The sequence below is a fragment of the Enhydra lutris genome, unplaced genomic scaffold (assembly GCF_002288905.1).
Source record: "Enhydra lutris kenyoni isolate GAN:26980312 unplaced genomic scaffold, ASM228890v2 scaffoldscaffold5, whole genome shotgun sequence".
NCBI classification, from domain to species: Eukaryota; Metazoa; Chordata; class Mammalia; order Carnivora; family Mustelidae; genus Enhydra; species Enhydra lutris.
The window spans coordinates 14,387,908-14,414,069 of record NW_019154089.1 but is presented as its reverse complement, the minus strand read 5'-3'; positions in this window follow the sequence as shown (position 1 = coordinate 14,414,069).

The window sequence follows — 26,162 nt, the reverse complement described above, 5'->3', positions numbered from 1 at the left end:
CTCCTTGGCAAGGTGAGGTGTCCAATCAGGATGTGGTGTTTGCCCCAGGAAGCTGAGGTTTCTCTGTACAAAGGGTTAGTGGCCATTGTGGGAACTGGATTCCCCTCTCTAGGTTTCTCTGGACTGGTTCTATCCCTCCAGGTGTTGGTTGGTACTAATTTGTAAAACTCGTTTCCTCCTCTTGCTTAACCCTGAGAATCCCTGGAGGGCCCCGTGAGGTGGAGTTGATGGCTACCCCATGAAGCATGGAGGCTCAGATGCTTCCATCACAACTCCTTACTCCAAAGAGCAATCAGCACAGTGTGAGGAGGGCACAGGACGCTGCCCACCCCACCCAAGGAGTTGACCGTGACCAAACCAGTTCACTGGCATAGCTCCTCCACTGTCAGAGACTATAGTACTGCCATGTGTGCTGCTGCCTGGGGCCAGATGCCTTTCCCTGACGCCTCCAGAAAGGCTTTCCTGACCCTCAGCTTAGGTGCCCCAGGCTTCCCTCAACCCCAATTCATAAGAGAACAAGGGGCGGGTCTGTCTCCACACCCCAGGTTGTGGGGATCCTCTCAGGCTCTGTGAGGAACACCCACGGAGTCCGCCGGCCAGCCATCTCCCCTTTCTCTGGGTACAGGACCCAATATCACTTTGAGGGACCACCCTTCCTCCACTCTAGGCCCCTGTAGCTCAGCTCCCCTGGCTGCAGGTGTGGTCATGTGAGACGCCTGATCAGTGAGAGGACCACATTCCCCCAGCCACGGGATTGTTAGTGGATGGTCCCAGGTGTGACCAAGGAGAGAGCCACATCCTCCTAGACACTGGATTGGTTCAGGGATAGTCACATGACCCAGGTGTGACCAAAAAGAGGGTCACATCTGCTTAGCTACTTGACTGGTTCAGGGATGGTCACATAACCTAGGTGTGATGATTGAGAAGACCACATTCTCCTAACCACTGTCTGGCCTGGTGATGGCCTCGTGACCCAAGCCTGACCAGTGAGAACCCTCCCTAGGACTTTAGCTGGAACCACTGGGAAAGAGATACTCTCTCTCTCCTTTGCAATGGCTCTCCTGGCCCAGCGAGGACATGGAACTGCTAGGAGTTATCTTGCCACGTCATGGGGAAAACCCACCTGGGAGGGGAGCTCACAGAGGAAAATAGAGCTGAGTGATGGTACCCTGGTTTGTGCCCCTGAACACCAGGCAGTTTTTCTTCCTTCAGATGCCAGTGCTGCCCCACACGCCACAGCAACCCAGCTCATCAGCCCTAAGCTGCAACACAAATGGGTCTGGAGTGTTCTAGCACTCATATTCTGAGGTGAGCGTTAACCACTGGGCTCAAAGTCAGACAGAACTGGTTATGGAGCTCTGTATTCCTGCATGCTTGGTTTTGGGCAGGCCACATCTTCTGTATGAGATTCGGTTACATTCTCTTTGAAATGGAGTGCACACCTGAAGGCAAGCTGGGAGACCCCACACTATTTCCTGTGTTAAAATGTGCTACTCCCACTTTCTATCCTGGGAACTCCTACTTAGTCTTCAAAGCCCCTCTCACAGTCGCCTCCAAGCAACCTTATTCCTTCCACTGTGCCTCCACAGAGATAACACATATTGGGTGTTTACTATATGCCAGGCATCGTGCTGTTGCATTTAACCTGCACAATAGTCCTAAAAGACAGAAACTAAAATAGCCCTGTTCTTGCATATGAGATATCAGAAACCCGAAGAGATTAATTAATCTGCCCAAAAACAAAGATCATACCCTCCACTCTGGTCTTAGAATTATCCATTTGCTTCATTTTGCTCTCTTGCTGCCACCAACAAGACTCTGAAGTCTTGGACCTTGTTCATCCCCGCATCCCTATCTATTCACCTGAGAGCTTTTAAGACAGACCAAAGCATCCATGCACATGCTGGAAACCGAGCCCACAAGTACTACCTCCTATTCATCTTGCCCCCTCTTACCCCCAATCTGCTTGCCCCCCGTCTTAGGCCTTGACATTTGCTGAGTGTCTGCAGGATAGACAAGGAAGACTGAAGTCTAATGCCTCCAGGGGCCCACTGCGCATGCAAGGAAGAAAGCAGGTATAGGGAGACTTCAGTTGATGGGGAACCTGTCCCCTCTGGAGCACCAGCATCTCTCTGCAGATGTGGAAATATCTGCTAGACACATCATTAAGTGATCTAAACAAAGGCAGAACCTATTATAAATGAAAGAGAGTTGAGGGTATACCTTTCATATTTGTTTGTATCTGTATTTTTTTTTTTAATGCAAGGATACAGGAGAATCTAATGCAGGGCTTTATCTGTGGTGAGGGGCTGAGAACAGAGTGGATGACAACAGGTGTGGGAGTCAGACTTTTCATTCTATACTGTCTCGTATTGTTTTATTTTGAACCCTAAGAATGTATTATAGTCTATTTAAAACAGATAAAAAATTAAATCACAAAAAGGGTAAGTCCCACTCATCTCCAGCTGACTGTCACCATGCAAATGTGCAGGCCCTGGGTTGCAGGAATTTGTAATTATTCAGAAGAAACCAGACTACAGAAGTCTAATGTGAAACAGTCCCATTTTTAAATGTTGGCAATTACCGTATTTCATCATTACTCAGCAGCACATTTTTTCGTATGTTAACATCATTAAAGTTTTGGGGGTTCATCTTACAATCGCTGGCATATCAGAGTTTGTCAATGTTTTCCCCTTAATGGTACCTAAAATGGAGGCATACTCTGCAATAAGTCTCAGAGATGATGAGATAATACAGTAATGGTAACATAAATAAATGTTTTTAAACATTTTTCAGCCAAAAAGAACATAGTTGAGAACCTGATAGGTTTCGGGGCTGCTGGGCCTGGCCCCCCTTGGCCATCTAGCTTCCTGCTGCCGTGTCCCATAGCACACAATGTGGCCAGGTCCTCAGCCACCCTGGGACCTCACTCAGGAGAGGCTGTCAGACATTACCCCAGTGCTGGGGACAGCAAAGTAGATGCTAATAACAGGGTATTGAATGGATGCAAGATGGATGCAATGGATGCACATGGAATAATCTAGAATGATCTAGGAGTTAGAATTTGCCTCTCAATCCACCTGGACTCAGTCTCAGTCCCTGGACCCAGCAGATGCACCTGAAAATCATGGCTAGTGGGCCATACAGCGTTTCCATGCAGCCACATGTAGACATGTGAGACATATTCTTGAGCTTAGCACCTGCCCCCACACCTGTGGGGGATGATGCCCTTCCATCCTCTAGATGGAATAAAAGAGGTCTTCCAAGGTAGACAGGGTGTGGATATCTCTCTCTCTCTCTCTTTTTTTTTTTTTTTTTTTTTTTGGCCAGTATCTACTACTTTGTCTTTTGCTCACAGCATCTCAGTTTTCCTTTGAGACACCTCCTATCCCCAACTTCCCATCAAGAGGAGCAGACCTCATCCTCCCAGTTCTCGAGATGGCCACACAATCCAGGCCTGGTCAGTAAGTGTCAGCCCTGGGATTTACTCTAACTAGTCATCACTGTGGAGGAGGGGGGAGCGGTGAGGGTGGCCCCCTCTTTCTGCCTGTGTTCCTGAGCTAGCAGGATGTGGGCCCGGAGCTGTTGGGGATGATCTTACCTCCACAAGGACAGACTGCCTGAGAATGAAGGCAACACAGAGAAATTCAGGACTTAGAGATGGAAAGACAGGTGTGTGTGTGTGTGTGTGTGTGTGTGTGTGTGTGTGTGTGTGTAAAGAGACTGAGACCCATCCTGATGAAATTCTTTGAATCCCTGCATCCAGCCACTCCTGAAGTCAAGTGCATGTTGCCGATTATGTGAACATGTAAATTCCTGTCATTACTTGAATTATCTTAAGTCGAAGTTTTATCACTTATAAGTATCCTCAAATAACTACCTGTAAAGTATGCAAGAGCTACCATTTATGGAGTCCTTATTAATCAACCAGGCAGTAGCTAGGACTTTTTTTTATCCCTGTCTTCCAGACAAGTGGACTCACAGGTTTTGGGATAGACACTGTGATAGGAATAAAGGCCCTATCACCCCCATGGCAGAAAGCACAGCATTAGCCAGCCAGCCCTCAGCCATCAGTACCTTCAGCGACTGCCTCAGCAGCAGACCACCACCTCACCCAAGGTGACCCCCTGTCTCCAGGGCTTCCAGGGCCTTCTGCCCCAACCCAGAACAACTCTAAAAGATCATACTCACCTTCAGGACTCGCTGTAGGGCGGAAGCTGAGGCCTCAAACAGCGGATGTGGCAACCTGACTTCTCTCTCTCTGCTCAATCCTGTTTCTGTCTCTTCCCCTCCACAAGTGTTGATTCTAAGAATAATTCTTAATAAATACCCCCCACGTGCTGAGTTCTGTCACAGTGTCTGCTTTCTGAGAACCCAACCTGTTATATACAGTTGGTACCAAAAGTAGCTCAGGAAAGCAGACACCAGGATGGGCGTGTGGAGCTGAATCACCTGCCGCCCAGCTGGCTGAGTGATGAACTAGGAGGGAAGACTGGTGACCGGGGATCCATTAACTGGTGTGATATATTTAAGAAACATGGAGGAATCGGTAACTATGAGGACAATCGAACTGCGGAGCTAACGCTAAACCTCATTGAACCAGAAAAATATAACCAAAAGCCGAGTGTGATTAATCAGCAATTTCAAGTTTAATGGGAGGGGCGCCTGGTGGCTCAGTGGGTTAAAGCCTCTGCCTTCGGCTCGGGTCATGATCCCAGGGTCCTGGGATCAAGCCCCACATCGGGCTCTCTGCTCAGCAGGGAGCCTGCTTCCCCCTCTCTCTGTGCCTGCCTCTCTGCCTACTTGTGATCTCTGTCAAATAAATAAATAAATCTTAAAAAAAAAAAAAAAGTTTAATGGGAAGGCCCTTCTGCTGGAGTTTAGAGAGGTTGTCATCTCCTGTCACGGAAGGGCAGAAAACGTGAAAACTCATCCTAGGCTCAACTCCAGGCAAGACAGGTCTGCCCTGCCAAGGGAGCCGGCACTCCCTCCTCACCTGGGACTGCACAGGCCTCTCCCTACAGAGGAGATGCCCTATACTATGTAAGGCCAGAGCTCCCTCCAGAGGCCTGTGTTGCACATAGGGGCCCAGAGGACATACCGCTTACCAGGCTGTCAGGGGGGCAACTGGTGAATGGTCCCAACATCACTTGGGGGTTCAAGGATGGCTCTTCTCTCTAGCCTGGGGCTGGCAGTAGAAGATGCCATCACACACCCGCTCACTCGTAGCAGTGGGGAGGATAGGGCCTTGAAAACATGGGAGCCACCTGAAGGCAGGAAGATCTAACTTCATGATGAGCAGTCAGGTGGAGGGACAGTCAGGAGAGTCTGACCTGTGGAGGGTCATGGAGTTACTAGAACATGGCATCCCTAGGAGCAACACAGATGGGCAGCCAACCTGTTGAAAACAGGTTGTAGCATGCTCCTGGCTCTGGCTGAGACAGAGTGCCCAGTCAGGAGACACCGGGGGATCATGTGCCAGAACTGCCCATATCATGAGTGGGGTCTGGCAGACCCACGAAGTCAGAAAGTGGGTACGTCCTGAGTTGAACACGAGCAGGACTTGGGTTCACCAACAAGCTGTAAAGCAGGGAGAAAGACCTGTGTCATCCACCATTGCTGACCTGGCCTCCCCAGCTCACATAAATGGCCCCACCAGGGAGCCTGGGCCATTAGCTGCAGAGGGGGACAAAACCCTAAATTGGTTTGGGCCATTATGTGGCAGAGGACTACGCTGGAGCTTTCCACCCTGGAAATACCAGGAATAGAGACATGTTCCAGACGGAGCTTGCCCTTCCGTGCCCACAGCTTCCAACTCGAGGGCATATGAACAGTTGGATCCACAGTCACTTGATTCTGTATAACATCACGTCAGACCAAACCACCCATCTTATGGGAATAACCCAGGAGGTAGGAGAGTGGGCTGCCATCGCGCACCCCATTACCTAGAAGCTGCTGGCTGGATGGAGCAGTGTAACAGCCTGCTGAGACAAGCTGAAAAGCCACCTCAGAAACAATACATCATGAGGTTTGGGTATCATCCTCCAAGATGTAGTATCACTTTAAATCAAATACATTCTATGTCACTGTGTCCCCAGTGGGTGGTAAACACAGGCCTAAGAAACAAGGGGAGGAAGCCGAAGGAGCCTACCTTACTGTCATTCCCAGTTACCCATGTAGTCTCTCCATCCCTCAACTCTGAGTTCTGTGGGTGCCTTGTTCCCAAAGGGAGGGTACTTTTGCCAGTGGACACAGGAAAAGTCCCTTAAACTCTAGGGTACAGGTGCCTCCTTGGCACTTCGGGCTCCTTGTGTCAGGGAACTGGCAAACAAGGAGAGTCGCCATCTTGGTCAGAGCAATTGAACCTGATGATCATCAGGAGGAAGTAACACTTGGGTCGGACAGGGAAGAATATGGTGACACGTAGGTGATCCCCTTGGGTGCCTCTTGGTGCTCCCTTGCTCATTTTGATGATAAATTGACAAATGCAGCCACTGGGCCTGAAATGGGCAAGGTGACCAGGGACTCAGTCCCCACAGAGATGTCATCTGAGAGTGACAGGGATCTCTCATGGCTAATGGAGGAGGAAGCTAAAGGACGTTGGTCACCACCCTGATACTGCAAAAGCTGCAGTGGGAAGGGGAAGGGGTGCTGTAGTTCATTCACTAGCCTTCCTTCTCAAGTTCCCTCCAAGAGCAGCCTCTCCCAGGAGAAGACCAAGGAGTAGCCTGTGGTGGGCTCCTTGAGGCTCCACCCAGGTGCCTCTGCAGGCACAAAGGACTTACTCCCCCTGCTGCTGGGTGTGCTGCTGGCAGATGGTCACCAGCCCCTCATGCTCCATTCCCGAGTGGCCTACATACAATGACAGATCAACAGGGGGTGCAGAGGTCCATCCATTTTGCCTCAACTCAAAACAGCCCCAAAGGGCCATCCTATCCTCAGAACTCCGTGCAGGGCCAGCCGAGCTTCTGTGAAGACAGCATCAGAGGTCAGCTATCTCCTCTGCCCAATCCTGTATCTGTCCCCAGTATCAAAGATATTCATCTCAAGATCTTTTCCTAGTAACCCCCTAAATATTGTGTCGCAGAGACCAGCCCCAGACCATACATTGCCCTTGAGTGGCAAAGACAAGCTGAGAACCCACTGCTGTCCTCATCCAAAGGCCAGCCATGCTCCTTCCTCTACAGCTTCATTGGCCCCTTTACCGAGAGGTCCCGAAAGTCAGCCCCAGAAGGGGAGACACAGAGCAAGCCTCCTGATGGAATTCCCTGCTCTGGTCCTATTACCTAAGGTGTTCCAGAGGGACTGGTAGCATTGCCCGGTCCCCACTCCTGGGATGGGGATATTTAGCCTCAGTTTCCCCAGCTCTGAAATGGGACCAATAAGGATGCACCTGTGCCAGTACACCAGTGCTAGATGACAGGGGTCTGTCTACCTGCCGCGTAGCTTCACAGCGTGCACCTCTGCAAGGCTCCTGGTGCGCAGACACCTCTGCGGGAACACGGACATTAGTATTCAGGAGCGGCGGAGCTAATTAGCCTCGCTGCTGATGCAACAGGAATTCACAGCCGGCAACTGGCCTGTGAGGGGAGGATGAGGCTGGAACATCTCATTTTGACAAATGGCTTTTGTTTATCCACGACTGGCAAACAAACGCTCCACGACATGTGGCTAATCACCTAAAAATAACAGCACATATGTTCCCTCTAAGGAGTGTTCCTTGCTAACAAGCGCAGCGGCGGTGGGGTGCTGGGGGGTGGGGGGCGCAAGCTCTGCTCTCCTTTCCCTGCCCCCACAGCCCCGTGGGAGCCCGAAGGCTCTGGACAAGCATCTTCTGACTCCCCATATCCGGCCTGGCACCCAGTCCCATCAGTCCCCCTCTCTTCTGGGGCCCCGGCTCCAGCCCCCGACTGCCATCAGGACTACTTCTTGGCAAGACTGGCACCCCAGTGTCCTCACTGCCCTCCCAGCTCTGCCCTGCTCCAGATTTAACTCACAGACCTGGCACAGAACTCCCCTGCTTAGAACCCTCCTTGGCCTCTGGTTCTCAAGGCTGGGCCAACCTCATTTTCCACACCAATTTGGCCTTGCCATTGGCACTCAACCGTCCTGGCATCCTGAGCACACCCCAAAATCTCAAGCCTCGGGCCTTTGCAGGTGGCTAGATTAGGGCTGCTCCCACTACACTTCACCTTGGCACTCTCAGCCAGGCATACCCCTTTCCATGACATCAATATTGGTGACAAACAAGGGTCTTCTCCCAGAAGCCCAGGACCATGTGTCCAACCACATACTGGATGACTCCTCCTGGTTGCAGAGTTGGTATCTTAACATGTCCAGACATAAACGTGCACACTCACGCACATGTACACATCTCCTGCCACAGTCTCAGTATTTCCAGTTGTTCAGGTCAAAAGCCAATGAGTCTTCTTTGACTCCTCTCTTTCTCTGCTACCCTGCAGTCAACTTACTAGCAAATGGGGTCCCCTCCATCTTCCAAACATGTCTGGTGCCCCCTCAGCCTTCCATACTGGCTCCCATCTCTCACCTCCCATGAGCCCCCCAGCTTCTGACCCTGCCTACTGCATCACAGCACAGCACCCAAAGGATCCCTTTAAAACTGGTCACATCCTGTCCCTGCTCTGCTCCAAATCCTCCAGCGCCTTCTATCTCAAAGTCAAGCCAAAGTCTTACAGAGAGAGACCAACATTGGGGTGGCTAAATTTAGCAAATGAAAATACAGGACACCCAGTTAAACATGAATTTCAGAGAAATGCAGTTTTGCATGGTTCATATTTCTACTAAAAAAATTATTTGTTGATGTGAAATTCAAATTTAACTGGGCGTTCTGTATTTGTCCAGCAGCCAAATGCACAGGCCCGCCCCTCCTCCCCCCCACCTGCACGCCCACCCCCCTCCCTGCAGTTCTGGTCTCCTGGCTTCTCGCAGGGCCCGGCAAGGTTCTTCCACCTCGGGGACTGTGCGCCGTGTTCCCTCTGCCTACAGTTTCCCCCAAACCTCCATCTGCTCACTCCCTTGCCTCCTCCAGGCTTCTACTCAAGTGACACCCGTCACCAATCCCTAGCCTGAGCACTGGATACCAAACAGCAAGAACTGTCCCTGCTCTGCTTTGCCTTTACCCCCAGCACTGTCACCCTCCACCAGAAAGTCATTCCCTTGAAGGCAGAGGTGTATCTCTTTGTTCACAACTGTATCCCCACACTTAGAACACTGCCTGGCATGTAGTAGCTGTCAATAAAATGTTTTTCATTAATGATGTCCCCGCTGTCCCACCCCCAGGCTACGTGGCAACATCTCTAACTACAGGGACAGCTCCACATCCCCTCCTCTGAAAGGCTCTCCTTGATGACACACATGTGCCCCCAGGCAGAGGATGTCGTCCCTCACCAGACTCCCAGGGGTTGGGCTGCCCGTGGCCACAGTATAACCTAGCCTGTCCCGGCTGATACCACCCCCACAGCACCAGAGAACTGTAGGTGTGTGGCCACATTTCCTAAATAAAAAGAAAAAAAGAACGTTTTTAATACAAAAACAACAAGGGCGCCTGGGTGGCTCAGTGGGTTAAAGCCTCTGCCTTCGGCTCAGGTGGTGGACTCAGGGTCCTGAGATCGAGCCCTGCATCGGGCCCTCTGCTCAGTGTGAAGCCTGCTTCCTCCTCTCTCTCTGCCTGCTGCTCTGCCTACCTGTGATCTCTGTCTGTCATATAAATAAATAAAATCTTAAAAACAACAATAACACAGTGATGGAGATTAGCAATGTGTTAAGGAGGACTATAAGACAGGAGGTTTGAAATCAGAATGTCTGGACAAAATCCAGGCTGCAGGATCCCTGAAATCAACAGCCCTCCTTACCCAAGTTCATGGCCAAGGTCTCTCCCTTTACTGGCACCCCCATTCAACTGGGGGTCCCGCCAAGGTGGGAATCATGTCCCATTCACCATTTTATTCCCAGCACCGAGTCAACAGCAGACCAGGAGAAACGCTGGGTAAATGTATGAGTGAATGAATGAATGGAGTGAATATTTGAGTGAAGAAATGAACAACTTAGAAAACAGTTCTATTTCTAAGGCTCCCAGTGGAGGCTGGTTTGACTCTCATAGTCCCCAAAGGCACAGGGCATTGCTGTTTAGCATCGCTAACGAACAATCTTTAAAGAGAAGCAAAAGGAGATGATGAATATGGCATCCCTTCCCTCTGGTTCACAGTCCACAAAGCACATCCACGAGCCTCTCACCAGCCCTGAAGGATTGCTCTTACTACCTCCTGGTTCAGAAGAGGAGACAGGCCCAAAGAGATGGAGCGATTTACAGAAGGCCACACCATGAGAGGTGAGAGACACAGCTGGGGCCCAGCCACCACACAGCACTGCCTCTCCAACTGGCCTGTTAAGGTTACAATGGCCCATCGGGGAAGAGGCATTATAGTCCCACTGAATTCTTTGTTGGACAGTCCAGGGCAAGAGGAGTCAGACAGCACAAGAGGACAGACCCTGCCCAAGTTAGAGTTGCTTTGCTCCTTCCTTCCCACAAGGGATCTTGGGGACCTGGCCTAGCTCTCCTCCCCCCACATCGGCACTGTTCCCTCTCTTCCTCTTAGCACGGTTCCCTTGCCCACAGTAACTTCTGAGCCATCCCTACACAGGCGCCTGCCCTGAATCATTGCATTTGCCTCAAAACTTTTTGGATATTAATGTCATTCTGCACTAATGAGTCCAACCCACTTGGTCCCAGCTGGAGCCTTGGATGTCTGCTGATTAATTGGTACAGAGCTCTTGACAGAGAGAGAGCACAAGCAGGGGAACTGGAAGGCAGAGGGAGAAGCAGGCTCCCCACTGAGCAAGAGGCCCAATGCGGGACCCGATCCCAGGACCTGGGGATCATGACCTGAGCCAAAGGCAGACGCTTAACAACTGAGCCATCCAGGGGTCCTGAGAGTGAACACACTTCTACCTGAGTAGCAGTAAGGACTGAATGAGCTAATGAAGATGGGCTGCTTGGCCTGGCACCCAGCAGGACCAAACCCTCAATAATGGTAGATACTATCACCACGTCCAGCAACAGTCAGCTGGTCAAGCCTGCGGGATACCACACAGCCTCCGAAAAGGATGCACACATGGCCCAGGGTATGCCTGTGTCAAAATGCCTCTGCACCATACCTCCTTGACGGATTCTTATCTCCAGTTTGCGGAAGGGGCGGCCAAGCCTCAGAGAAGGGGCTGGCTTTGTCCCAGGTCACAGAGGAAGTAAACAACCAGGCTGGGAATTGAAGGCAAGGAAGACCTGCCTCAGAATGCAGACGCTTTCCTCTCTGCTACAACTCCTGCACATCGAATTTAAAAATTAATTTATTAAAGTCTTGAGCCTGCAGGCATTTAACTGATTTCTGTCCATGTGATCATGATGTTCTACTGCCGCAGGTGATCACTTTTAAGGCAGATATTAATGCCTGTCCTGTGCCTCCCACATGGCTGATGTGCAGATCAAAGGAACTAATGGCTGTGTGAGGGCTTTGGGAACAGGAAAGTGTGGGCGCATGTGGGCATTCTGGGACATGCATGGCTTGGCTTAACATTAAATAGTCATTCATTCATTCATTCACTCAACATTCCTAAAGCCTAAAGATACAAGTTCCAGGCTTAAAAGACACAGCAGTGAACGGAAGAGGTAATACCCTGCCTTTCTGCAGCTGACGTCACCGTGGAGGAAATAGACAGTAGGCAAGCAGAAACAAGCATTACAGAAGAAAATAAAGCAGGATAAGGACACTGGGGAATGAGGCTCTTTTGCCTACGGTATCATGGAAGGTCTCTCTGGTAAGGAGGCATTGGAGGCTGAGATTTAAACAAAGTAAGGAGGTAAATCATGATTCCGAGGGGAAACTTTCCAGACAAAGGAAATAGCAAGTGCAGTGGCCCTGGGGCTGGAGCAGTCCTTTGGTGTTCAAGAAACAGTAAGGCCGGGGCACCTGGGTGGCTCAGTGGGTTAAGCCTCTGCCTTCAGCTCAGGTCATGATCCCAGGGTCCTGGGATCGAGCCCCGCGTCGGGCTCTCTGCTCTGCAGGGAGCCTGCTTCCTCCTCTCTCTCTCTCTGCTTGCCTCTCTGCCTACTTGTGATTTCTCTCTGTCAAAAAAATAAATAAAATCTTTAAAAAAAAAAAAAAGAAAGAAACAGTAAGGCCAGTGTGGCTGGGGTGAGAGGAAGGTGACAAAGGAAAGGGGTACAGTTGAGAGAGCAGATGATGGGGGCCTTGCAGGCCATCATAAGAACTCCAGAATTTATACCTTTCAACTAGAAGAATCTAGCATATCACTTTCTCACTTGTATTATTTGCATGCCCTTTACCTTCCAACAATGTCCCGTTTCTGACTAGATAAAACCAAACTCCTTGGCATGGCATTCAAGGCCTTCCAGAGTCCCAGCCCCCATATAACTTTCCAGCCTCCAGTCTCTTTGCCCCCCTGCCCCACCTCTCAACCCTCCATCACCAAACCTCTGTGCCTTTGCCCATGGAGTTCCCCCGCCACCCGGCTTCACTCAGGCCAACACTTAAATACTCGGTGAGTACCCACCAGGTGCCGGGCACCATGGAGGTGCTGGGCAAACTATTGGGAACAAAACTGTCTCTGTCTCCGCTCTTCCAGCATCTAGTAGAGAAGACAGACACTAACGGGGAAAGTGTGGGGACATGAGTAGGTGATTTCCATGAGCTCTGGAGCCATAGCTACAGCTAACAGGGCAGTTAGCTAGCTCCTCTAGGCTCTACCCAGCGTAGAGGAGGAGGTGGTCAGGGAGACCCAATAATGACTAGGAGTCAGCTCAAGGCAGAGGTGTGGAAAAGAATGACCCCCCCGACCCCCCCCCCCCACAGGGAGCAGCACATGGGACGTCTGCAAGAGGAGAAAGGAAAAAGCAGGTCTCACACTACCCTAGGGGCCCACTCAGGACTTTATACTGAGGCCTATACAGGGCTTGGCTGCCAAGGACACACTCCCGACTTCCCACCTACCATATCCTCTGCTGCCCCAGCTTCCTCAGGGGCACCTGAGCCAGCTGGGAATAGAGCTCGGCAAACAGGCAGTGCCTGCCTGGCTCAGTGCTGGGTAAACAGGACTCTGCCCAGCACCTGCGGCCTCCACTCAGCCCGCAGCTGCACAGGGATAAATATTTGCCAACAGCCCCATCTCGCCTAATGAGTGTTTGGGCATCTGCCAGGCAGCCTGGCCCAAGGGGGCCTGGCAGGGAGGGGGCCAGCCCTGCGGGACCCCAGCACCTCACTCCCTCGAGCCCTGCAGTGCAGGACCCAGATCCAGAAGGCCCACAGCCAAGGCATCCCTGAAGGTCTTTACCAGCTTGTCAGTGGGATTTCCAGGGGGGCTGAGGCCTGGAAGCCAAAGAAAGTAAATGACCCCGAGAAGGGCATCCCAAGACCTGGCCACAGAGTAGCAGCCAAGGCCCTCCACCCTTCTTACTCACTCTCTTCCTCATCCTCTGTCCAAATATAATAAATACATGCTAAGAATAATTTACTTCTCTATCAGGTAGCTGGAGAGGGTAACTATATACCTCCCTTTGTGCCTTTTGGATATTTTTGCCTCATGCACATTAATGTAGTCAAATTAAAGGCAGTCAAATAAGGAAACAAAATTGTAAAGTAATGCATGTTCAGAATTTTTAAAAATAATTGTAAAGAAGAGTTACTACATTGACAGTAAATGTCCCTTGATTCTTTATTCCTACTTTCCAACTGAACTTCATTTTAATTTTGGTAAGATTTCATTTTTGTTTCAACACAAACAGCATCGTGCCACACATCCTGTTCTCCCCTACCAATATGGTATACCCCAGACACCTTTCCACACCCACATGTCCAGGGCCGCCTCATTCTTCTTAGCAGCAGCTGAAATTTATTCCATAGTTTGGATGTACTGTGATTCATTTAGACAGTCCCCCTTTTTTATTTTTTATTTATTTTTTTTAGTCCCCCTTTTTTTTTTAAAGATTTTATTTATTTGACAGAGAGAGATCACAAGTAGACGGAGAGGCAGGCAGAGAGAGAGAGAGAGAGAGGGAAGCAGGCTCCCTGCTGAGCAGAGAGCCCGATGCGGGACTCGATCCCAGGACCCCGAAATCATGACCTGAGCCGAAGGCAGCGGCTTAACCCACTGAGCCACCCAGGCGCCCCTAGTCCCCCTTTTTTAAAGAGTATTTATTTATGTAGAGAGCAAGTGTGTGATAGTGGGGGAGGGGCAGAAGGAGAGGGAGAGAATCTTAAGCACACTCTGTGCTTAGCACAGACCCTGATGTGGGTCTCAATCCCACAACACTGAGATGGAAACCAAGAGTCAGACACTTAATTGACTGAGCCACCCACGCGCCCCTAGACAGTTCCCTTTCCCATGGGCATCTGTTTTTAGTTTTTGCTGTTACGATACTGCACTGAGCAGGTCTCTGACTTGCATCTTTGCATATTTGCTGGTGTCTACCTGCAGAATAAATTCCAAGTTGGAAGCATGTGCATTTTCATATTCAACAGACATTGTCAACTTACCCTCCAAAGAGACATGTGCCACCTCATGAAAGTGTCTGTTTCCCCATCCCCAGGGGTTAGGCAACATTTAGCTCTTTGACAAACTCATGAGAGAGAAACAGATCTCGTTTTTACTTGTGTTTCTTAATTACTAGTGAGGTTGGACGTCTTTCAGGTGTGCATTTGTTGTATTTCCTGTGAACTCCCTCTTCATATACTTTGTACACTTTTTTGTGGGGGTGTTCTGTCTTTGCTTCATTTCAACAATGTTTGAGCACCTACTCTGTGGTGGACATTGTGTTCAATAACCTCTCATGAAACTTAGAATAAAGTCTGTCCATACTTGAGTGGGCACTGGAGGCAATGAAGAGTTCCCCTACGGGGTATTCCCAAGAGAAAAGACAGTCACCAAGCCTTGAATCTTCCTTACCAGTAAAATAGAAAAATATACTAATTCCTGTCTGTTAATGAAAAAAAGGCACAAAACAGTTTGTATAAGATAGAGTAATTTCAGGTGCAAGTGAAAGAAAATCAATCGGAAGTGGCCTAAACAGAAAAAAGGAAATGTATTGGCTCATGTGGCTAAAAGCTCAGGTTTCAGGCATGGTTGGATCCCGGTGCTCAAACAACATTATCAAATATCATCTCTATCTCTGTATCTTTCAACTCTGTTTTCCCGTGTTAATTCTCAATCTAGATGTACTAAGATGGCCTTGGCAACCTGAGACATACCCTAGTGGTTCAACAACCCGTGAAGAGTGACTATTTTCCAGTAGTTCCAGCAAAAATCCAGGGATTAGTTTTGATTGATCCTGACTGGGTCATATTTCCATCATCAAGCTAATCAATGAGGCCTGAGTAGATTACATAGATTAGCCCTGATGAGAGATGAGGACGAATCCCATATGAAGCATATGGCCTGAGTATGATGGGGAAATTCAACAGCCATTACTAACAAGGCAGGCTAAAATTACAGATATCCCTACAATGGATTCTAGCCCTACTTCATCTATGTGCTGTTGGACAAGTCACTGCTCCTCTCTGACTCATCTGTAAGATTCAGACATCAAACTCAATCACCAACTTTTATATCTGTTATAGTAGCAGCAATTTTTACTTTTCAATTAATAATATATGGACCCCAATATAGAAGAGATAAGAGCTATGTTTTCTTAGAAACTTTTAATCCTATATTAGGGTAGGCCAGGATTTGTTGTAATATCAACCCCCAACACCTCACTGGCTTAACACACAAAGTCTTGCTTCTTATTCATGTAACCATTCCATGAAGTTCAGGAAGCTTTTTGTGGCAGATCCCTAGCTCCCCCAGTCAATGACCCACTATCCCACTATCTTGGGATTCTACAGTGATAAAGTCCTTACACCTCTATAAAGGAAAAAAGAGCATACACCACTTTTGCCCACATCCTGGTGGCACTCAGCACCCAGTCACATGCCTCCATTCAAATGCAAGGGACTCACGGAAATATAATCTTCCTCTGGCAGTAAAAGACACAAGTTTTGGTATTGCTGCCACAAACTCTATACCATTTACTTATTATAAGGTCAGTCACTGAGAACAATAAGATTTTTTTTTAGTGGATCAAAAAGAAAAGGAAGTTCTTTTTTTAAAAGAGTAGGAAATTAGGTATTACGATGACAGACGCAGTCATGTTTCAACCTCAGCAATGACTTTTTAAAGCCCTACTCTTTTTTAAGTGGTAAATATGAGGATAATCCCTGGTTACAATGAAAAGGAGTTGGACATGGCACTGGTATTTAAAATTTTGCTTTGTAATTTCAGTATTCTTTTCAATTACAAACGGAAATAAAAGGAGAAACTTTAGGGTCAAGCCTATACAGACCTCAGTTAACAGATAACTTAAGAAACTATACTGGTCGGGCGCCTGGGTGGCTCAGTGGGTTAAGCCGCTGCCTTCGGCTCAGGTCATGATCTCAGGGTCCTGGGATCGAGTCCCGCATCGGGCTCTCTGCTTGGCAGGGAGCCTGCTTCCCTCCCTCTCTCTGCCTGCCTCTCTGTCTACTTGTGATCTCTCTCTGTCAAATAAATAAATAAAATCTTTAAAAAAAAAAAAAAAAAAAAAAAGAAACTATACTGGTCATCTCCAAAATGTTAATATTAAGCATGCCTCATATCTGAGGCTCTTGCTGCATTTATTACAATGTTTAAACAGTTAAACATATTTAAAATGTGAAGTTCAAGTGTGTTTGCGGAAGCGTCTGCTTTGGAGAGCACAGTGATGGGTGACTTCTGAGGGTTACAATCAGTCTGCTCGGGTGGTGCCCTGCTGGGTGTCCTCAGGCAAGACTCTGACCTTCTCCTCATTCATACTCTCTCTCACTGTCTCTCTCTCTCAAATAAATAAATAAAATGTTTAAAAAATATATTTTTTGAATAAATGAATTCCAATGTTACAAATAAGGAAATGAAGTCCCACAAAGAGTCAGTGGCAGAGCCAGGATATAGTCCCAAAGCTCATCACTTTGACTTTAAAGGATGTTCTTTTCACCAGGATCAAATGGAGGAGGCCTCAGAGCACACGCTTTGGAATCAGAAAGTCCTCAGGTTAAGTTAGAGCTTCTTTATCATTTTGGATCACTGATCTTTGAGGATCTGTTGAAAGTTTTAGGCCCTTCACTCTGAAGAAGGGACAGAAGTGCAAATGTAACACTTTGCAGATGACTGCAAGGAGCTCTTGGATCCTCTGCAGTAGCCTTCCTGAGCTTCCTAGCTTGTGTCTCTGGACAAGTCCCCTCAGCCCTCTGAGCCCCAGTCACCGTACTGAGGTGGGGATGGTGAGGCTGACCTCACGGGGTTGACGGCGGATCCGAGGACATCAGCACGATCATCTGCTGATCAAGTACTGTCCGTGTGCACTGACCCTAACCTACCCGAGCCGCTGTGTGACAAGCAGGGGAGACGGACTGGACTCAAGAGACCTTGTCCCAGCCTGTGCAACTCTGAAGTCCTTATTTTCTATGAGCCTTGGTTGTGCCCACCAGGAAAATGAGATTATTGCTCATTTAACAGACTGGATCAAATGAAATAGTGAAAGCCCTCAGGAAATGCTAAAGTCCTGGAAACATTTCCCAAGATATCCCCAGCGAGTGCCACAAATTGTTTTACTGTTTCAATTTCAGCTGCAGAAAGCATTCTACAGACCCAGGCCTAAGGAGTTCGAGGATAATTCAGGCCAAATCCCATTATGCCAAATCCTCTCACAGTGCCACTTTCCCGTGTAGAAAGCTCCCCTCACCCAGGGATCACAGCCAGGTGGACTCACCTCTGCCTCCCACTGGCCTAGCACAGAGCCTGGCATACTGCAGGCACTCCTTACCAAAAACTTCCATCCACAATCCCAAGAAAAAGGTTTGGAGAAAGAGGTGTCCACAAGGGAGGTCCTGAGCTGGTTATCAGCCTGCATGTGCAGAGGGGTGGCCCTTGTGTCAGATACCCAAAGACTGCCGTGTGTGGACCGGGACACCCCAAAAGTGCTAGCTGCTGTAATGTGCTTGTCTGAGGAACCGCGCAGAGCACACGGTGACAATGAGGGGAAACAAGGCCACTGCAGTGCGCTGGCCCCTGCCACGGGCTGTTCAGCTGGCCACGGATGCCCAACTAGAGGCTGAAGCCCCAGTTAGAAAGTAGGAAGAAGAGCTGTATTCGGGAAAGGCACGCAGTGTCCACTACTCTGCGAACTGCAGAGCTGGCAGACACGACGGAGGCGCAGAGGTACTTGGTGCCTTTAATCCCAGAGCCTCGCTGGAGATGTACGGTGCTAACTGGCCAGCTTCTGGGTTTCCCCCCACAGATGGCCTAGCTTTCTGTTCCTTCTGGTCTGCTAAGACAGTCATCATCCAGCCAGTTTCTTTCCAGGACCCATAATTATGATGCTGTCATATCCTCTCCCATTCTCTAGTCATTGTGAGTGAATAGCCCTTAAAGCTTTCTTTGTCACTGCAGAGGCCTATGGTGAGGGAGCAGAGGAATGTGCACCTGCTCGACCCACCATGTCAGACCAAAAGTTCACCCTTGCTCAAGCTCAAGTATGGTGACTTGTAACTAGAGTTGTGACCAATGCAATTATTATTTCCCTTGGCAGATAAAGAATCTGAGACCCAATTCATATGCCCAAAGTCGCATAGCTGGCATTGGGAGTGATGTCAAGATTGGATCTCCGCCTGACTCCACAGCCAGTAGTCCTCCCCAAGACCTTCTCCTTCCTTTCACCCAGTCTTACTGTGTCTAGCAATAAGACCTTTTAGTAGATCAAAGTTAATAAGATTTGGAGGAAGTGAAGCTCAGTGGGTTAAAGCCTCTGCCTTTAGCTCGGGTCATGATCCCAGGGTACTGGGATCGAGCCCCGCATCAAGCTCTCTGCTCAGCAGGGAGCCTGCTTCCCCCCTCTCTCTGCCTGCCTCTCTGCCTACTTGTGATCTCTGTCAAAAAAATAAATAAAAAATAAAATCTTTGAAAAAAAAATTCCATCTGGGAGAGTGCTTTGTGCTGAACTGTGTGGTCTCCCAAAATTTGTATGTTGAAGCCTTAACCCCAAGGACCTTGAAATGGGACTGTATTTGGAGACAGGGCCTTTAAAGAGGTGATTAAGGTAAAATGACTGGACAGCTTTGGTACTGCCCATCTCTGGCAATTTCTGTGGTAGGGGATGGAAATGTGCTGTGCAGTCTCGCCCTGGTCAAGTGGCCCTTCTGGAGTCAGAGGGCTGAGTGGAGTCAGTGTGTTCAGAGCTACACAGCCCTCTAAATAGAAATCAGGCCTTCAGAAGGGGGAAAGAGAAATTTCATTAGAATTTCCTATTTCCCTTTGCGTCTATCTGCATGTCTGCTTCATTCTTTCAAGTCAGTGTCTCCACGGGGTAAAGAATGCGTCTGTCAAATGATAGCTGTGCTGTGCTATGCTATGCTAAGGGGGTAAACAACATGGTTGTCAGCTCCACTTAAAAAAATAAAAATCCTATGAAAGGATGTGATTGGCCTGGTTTAGGTCACATGCTCTCCCATGACCCAGTCACTGAGGCCAAGGAGAGGGCACACCTGCCTGCCACAGCTAGGGCCAGATATGGACCCCACCTTGGACAGCAGCAGGTGCTGGGTGTGTAGACAAAATAACAGGAAACCTCCATCATATCTATAAGGCAGGGTTATTGCAAGAATATACGTGAAGTTTCCTTTTTTCCTCTGGCATCCAATGTGTCTTCAGTTCCTTTTTTTTTTTCCCCCAAGCCATTCCCACCCTCACCCAACCCTCCAGCTCCATATTTGCCAAGCTGAAGAGCAGGTCCTAGGAAAACAAAACAAAACAAAAAACCCACAGGTGAGTTCTAAGCAGGCTCTGGCTCCCCTGTGCATATCTCTCTTGTTTGAAACAAGTAAATCAAAGCAGAAGGCGCTTAAGTGAGCCACCATGTCCCTGAGACTTGGATCCGTCAGCTGTCAGGTGGAGTTAGTAACCGCCCCTACCTCAGAAAGTCCTTGTGATATGAACTGAACTGACACATGTGAAATGGGCTCGGAACATACAGTAGCTACTTAGTAAGTGTCCATCTATAGTTTTAAAAGCCCAGTCAAAAGGCAATCTCACTAAAAATAATGTCCAAGAACATGTAAAACCTCCCCAACAGCCAAGAAAAGACCACATCACCCTCTTCCCAGGGAGCACCTGTCCCTTGGTATCACCCTCCAGTACCCTCACCTGCAATTCTGCACACCCAGGCTGAGTCCCCTCCACCACAGTTTCTGAGAGTTCAGATCTGCACGTTCCCCTCCCAAACCACCCTCCCCACCCTCCAGTCATCTGTGCTGCCCAGCCCGGCAAGCTGTCTGTCTCTCTAACACCTCACCTTCCTTATTATTTTATTTCCCCACTTTCCTCACTCAGAGAAGGGTGGGAGCAGGGAGAATCACACAAGGCAGGAGACCCTGAGAACCAGATGGACGCAGCCCCTGCCCCCTGGTGCCATGCCCCTACCCACAGCTCCCACTAGTTCACCTCTGGCCTTCCAGTGTCCCCTTTACGTCCCCACCCCCTCCCATCACTCCCACACTGAGCAGCCGGTGCTTTCCAGTCCCCACTACTTTCCCCTCCCCCTCTGCCTAAGAAGGCTCACAAAGCCAGGCCAATTTCCAGACCTGCAGGTCCACAGCTCTGGCAAAAAGCCCAATTCTCCTGCCTGGCAGGAGTCGTTAGCTAGAAGATACTCTGAAGTGGGTTGAGGGGCAGTATAGTAGGAAGACCACTCACTGAGATTCCTGACCCTCTGCATGCTCCAGGCTCGCTAGCTCTGTGATCTTGAAATTATGCTCTCTGAGCCCACCTATTTAGCCTCTCCCAATAAATACTTCTAAAGATACAATAACACCAACCCTTACTTCATGTGACTCTGTTTCCCCTCCTGGGAACTATGAGGGCAGCACAGTGAGTGGGGATGAGACTTAATCCTTCTTAGACTGTGTGATGTTGGACAAGTCCCTTTGCCTCTCTGTGGCTAGGTGCCTTCATCTGTCAAATGGAATGATCTGACACCCACCTCACAGGCTTGCTCTGAGAAGCAAGACAATCACAGGAAAATAGGAACACACTTTGTCAAGCTGTCAGTTGTCACAGAGGAAGGTTTCTTCGAAGATGGATTTTGAAAACAAAATAATGGAATAAAAAGGTAATGAACATTTCTGCTTCCAGCAAGTTGGAATAACGGAACAGATTTAACCTCCCATCTGACAGTAACAACAACAAAACAGTGAAAATATGAAACAACCATTTTCAAGACAGTGGATATAAAGCAACAAAGGATAATGACCCTTGTGAGAGCAAATGAATGAAGTGAGCCCTCCAGTTGCCTTACCTCACTGCCTGGAGGGCGAGTCTAGGCTGTAACTCAGGGAGCAGGGAGACACCAATTGGCAGATAACTGCACTGAGGAGACAAAGCTGAGAGCTGGGAGACACTTGGGGTCCACAAGACGAAGCACAGATGCCAGAGAGGAGTGAGCCCATGAGGAAAACTCTGGAGGCCCCTGGAGCCTGTGGCAGAGCACTGAGCGGTGCATGTGAGTGTGTGAGGAGACCTGCTGAGGCCGGGAAGCACTGGTTCTCTCAGCTGTGGGTCCTTGCACAGGCTGGGAACAGTGCCTGCTCCTACCATCCGGTCTGTAAAGCCTCAAGCTTCAGAGTCTGGGTAGAACACTCACAGTCCTGCCTTCATAATGAGGAACGATTAGCCCTTCACTAACACACACTCTGGTCCTGTGTAGTAATCTTGAAAGCAAGATACAAACAATAAACTGTTTTCAAGTAATTAAACTGCTTTCCAAAGTAAAGCTCGAGACTTTTTGTAGAAATATTAAAATAGCCAGCAACCAACAAAGTAAAATTCACAATGTTTGGCATCCAATAAAAGATTTATAGGCATGGAAAGAAGTAGGAAATTATGACCCACAATGAGGAGAAAAATCAATCAAAATCAATCTTGGGGGCGCCTGAGTGGCTCAGTGGGTTGAAGCCTCTGCCTTCAGCTCAGGTCATGATCTCAGGGTCATGGGATCGAGCCCCGCGTCGGGCTCTCTGCTCAGCAGGGAGCCTTATTCCTCCTCTCTCTCTCTGCCTGCCTCTCTGCCTACTTGTGATCTCTGTCTGTCAAATAAATAAATAAAATCTTAAAAAAAAAAAAAAAATCAATCTTGAACCGACACAAATGTTAGAATAAGCAAAGAAGGACTTTAAAACAATTACTGTATTTTAATATATAATATATATATTACATTACTACTTTATAATAGTCAATATTATGTTAAAATACATATAATTTATACTTATGTATTTATATGTAATATAATAAACACAAAATATAACATATTATAATGTATTTGATATAGTATTTTTATTTTCTTAATATTCCATATATTCACAAAGTTAACTAGGGACATGGAAAACATATTTTTTAAATATATTTTTAAAAGGCCCTAATTTTAAAAAATGGAAACTATAATATCTAATGAAAAGTATACTGTACGAGATTAAGAGCAAATCAGTCATTACAGAAGCAAATATTAGTGAACTTAAGGATACAGCAATAGAAACTATCCAAAAATAAAATATACAAAGAAAAAATAATATTTTGAAAGATTTTGATTTTAAGTAATCTCTACACCCAACATGAGGCTTGAACTCACAACATCAAGATCAGGAGTCACATGCTCCTCCGATTGAGCCAGCCAGGTGCCCCAAAAAACTAATTTTAAATAATGAAATAGTGTCAGTGAACTATGGAACAATATTAAATGATGATATATATACACGTATATGCATATGTACGTATTTATATGTGCAACTGGAATTCCTAAAGAAGACAGGGATGGACAGAAAACTATTTGAAGAAACAACAACCGGGATGCCTGGGTGGCTCAGTTGGTTAAGCAGCTGCCTTCAGCTCAGGTCATGATCCCAGCATCCTGGGATCGAGTCCCACATCGGGCTCCTTGCTCTGCAGGGAGCCTGCTTCTCCCTCTGCCTCTGCCTGCCATTCTGTCTGCCTGTGCTCGCTCTCTCTCCCTCTCTCTCTCTCTGATAAATAAATAAAATCTTTTAAAAAAAAAAAAAGAAAAAAAAGAAACAACCAAAATATTCTTTTTTTTTTTTTAAGATTTTTATTTAATTATTTGAGAGAGAGAGAGCATGAGAGAGAGCATGAGAGGAGAGAGGTCAGTGGGAGAAGCAGACTCCCTGCTGAGCAGGGAGCCCGATGTGGGACTCGATCCCGGGACTCCAGAATCATGACCTGAGCCGAAGGCAGTTGCCCAACCAACTGAGCCACCCAGGCGCCCCAAAATATTCTAAATTTGAAGAAAACACACAGATTCAAGAAGCTCAACAAACTCCCAAGAACAAGAAACATCAAGAAAACTATACCAGGACACATCGTAATAAAACTGCTCAAAACCAGTAAGTGAGAAAATCTGAATACAGAGAAAAAAAGCTCATCACCTATAGGAAACCAAAGATAAGAAGAACAGACTTGTCATCAGAAACAATGCAATCAAGAAGACAGACAATGGACAACATATTTAAAGTACTAAAGGAAAAACTGTAAACCTAGGGATATATCACCATGTTACTGGGTTGGACTACTCAATATTAACGGTCAAGTCTCCCCAAATGGATGCATATAGTCAACACAGTCCAAATCAAAATATCAGGAAGATTTTGTATAAATTGACAAGCTAATTCCAAAATTCATACAGAATTGCAAAGGAGCCAGAATTCTCACACACACATGCATGCGCACACACAACTCTGAAAAAGAAAGTTGAAGGGCTAAGATCACCTGATTTCAAGAATTATTGCATTAATCAAGACAGCATGGTATTGGCATCCAAGTAGCCACAAAGATGAGTAGAACAGAAAAGAGTCAAGAAATACACCCACACATATACGGGTTTTTGACAAAGGTGCAAAGGGAATACAGTAAAGATAGCCGTCTTTTTTTTTTTTTTAAGATTTTATTTACTTATTTGACAGACAAGTATGCAGAGAGGCAGGCAGAGACAGAGAGAGGAGGAAGCAGGCTCCCCCTGAGCAGAGAGCCCAATGTGGGGCTCGATCCCAGGACCCCGGGATCATGACCCGAGCCGAAGGCAGAGGCTTTAACCCACTGAGCCACCCAGGTGCCCCAAGATAGCCATCTTGACAAATGACCCTGGAACAACTGGATATTCATATGCAAAAGAAAATTGTCGATCCATACTTGTTACCATCTACAAAAATAACTCATAAATGGATCACACAGGGAAAAACAAATACTATATGATCTCCCTTGTATGTGCAATCTAAAAAAAAACAAAAACAAAAACAAAAAAACTGAGCCTGGGTGACTCAGTCAGTTGAGCGTCTGCCTTCAGCACGCTCATGATCACGGGTCGTGATCCCGGCCGGAGTCCTGGGATCGAGCCCCACATCAGGCTCCTTGCTCAGCGGGCAGTCTGTTTCTCCCTCTCCCTCTACCCCTCCCGCGAGTGTGCACGCTCTCTCTCTCCCTCATAATTAAAATGTAAAAAAATTAAAAATACACAAACACACAAGCTCACAGATACAGAGAAAAGATTGGTGGTTGCCAGAGACAGGGTGGGGTGGACTAAGTGGGCAAAGGGAGTCAAAAGATACAAACTTCCAGTTATAAGATACCTACATCATTGGAATGTAACATACAGCATGGTGACCAGAGTTAATAATTTTATATTGCATATGTGAAAGTTGCTAAGAGAGTAAATCTTAAAAGTTTTCAACACACACAAAAAAATGTTGTTGTAACTATAGTGAGGGATGTTAACCAGACTTACTGTAGTGAACATGTCATAACACATACGGATATCAAGTCATTATGTTGCACACATGGGGCCAATGTAATGCTGAATGTCAGTTATATCTCAATTTTTTAAAAAATGGGTCATAGATCTAAAGGTAAAACCTAAAACTACACAGTATCTAGAAGAAAACATAGGAAAAAGTCTTCATGGCCCTGGGTAACACAGCATATCAAAGAGTTCTTAGATCTAACACCAGAAGCGTGACCATTAAGATCAAATACATAAATTGGACTCCATCAAAATTAAGCACTTCTGTTCTTTGAAAGACACTTTTAAGAAAATAAAACAAGCTACACACCGGGAGAAAATACTTGTGAAGCATATGTCTGTTATCCAGAATAAATAAAGAACTCTCAAAACTCAGCAGTAAGAAAACAAACAACCCAATCTTTAAAAATATGAGCAAAACATTTGAACAGACTCTTAACGAAAGAAGATATACAGATGGCAAATAAGCACTCGAAGAGATGCTCTACATCATTAGTCATTACAGAAATGCTAATTATAATCACAGTGAGATATTATTACATGTCCATTAGAATGGCTTAAATTAAAAAAGACTGACCACAGCAAGTGGTGGAGAGGTGGAAGAACCAGAACTCTCATGTTGGTGAAATTAAGCATACACTGATCATATGATCCAGTCATTCCACTCTTAAGTGTTTACCCAAGAGAAAAGGAAATAATATCCATACAAAGAGTTATGCACAAATATTCATAGCAGCTTTGCTTGTAATAGCCAAAAACTGGAAACAAAGCAAATGACCATCAATAAGTGAATGGATAAACAAAGTGTGCTACATCTATCCAATGGACTACTATTTAGCAACAAAAAGGAATGTTGTTTATACAAAGATCACCATGGCTCAATCTCAAAATAACTATGCTGTTTGAATGAAGCAAAACAAGAGCGACATAATGCTATTTACCTACAACTTTAGAAAATTCAAACTATGGGGCACCTGGGTGGCTCAGTCAATTCAATGTCTGACTTCAGCTCGGGTCATGATCCCAGGGTCCTGGGATGGAGTCCAGTATCAGGCTCCCTGGGAGTCTGCTTCTCACTCTCTTCTGCCCCTCCTCGCTGCTGATGTGCTCATTCTCTTTCTCTGTGTGTGTGTGTCTCTCTCTCAAATAAATAAAAATTTAAAAAAAAAAAAAAAAAAAGGAAGGAAGGAAAGAAAGAAAAGAGGGGCGTCTGGGTGGCTCAGTCGGT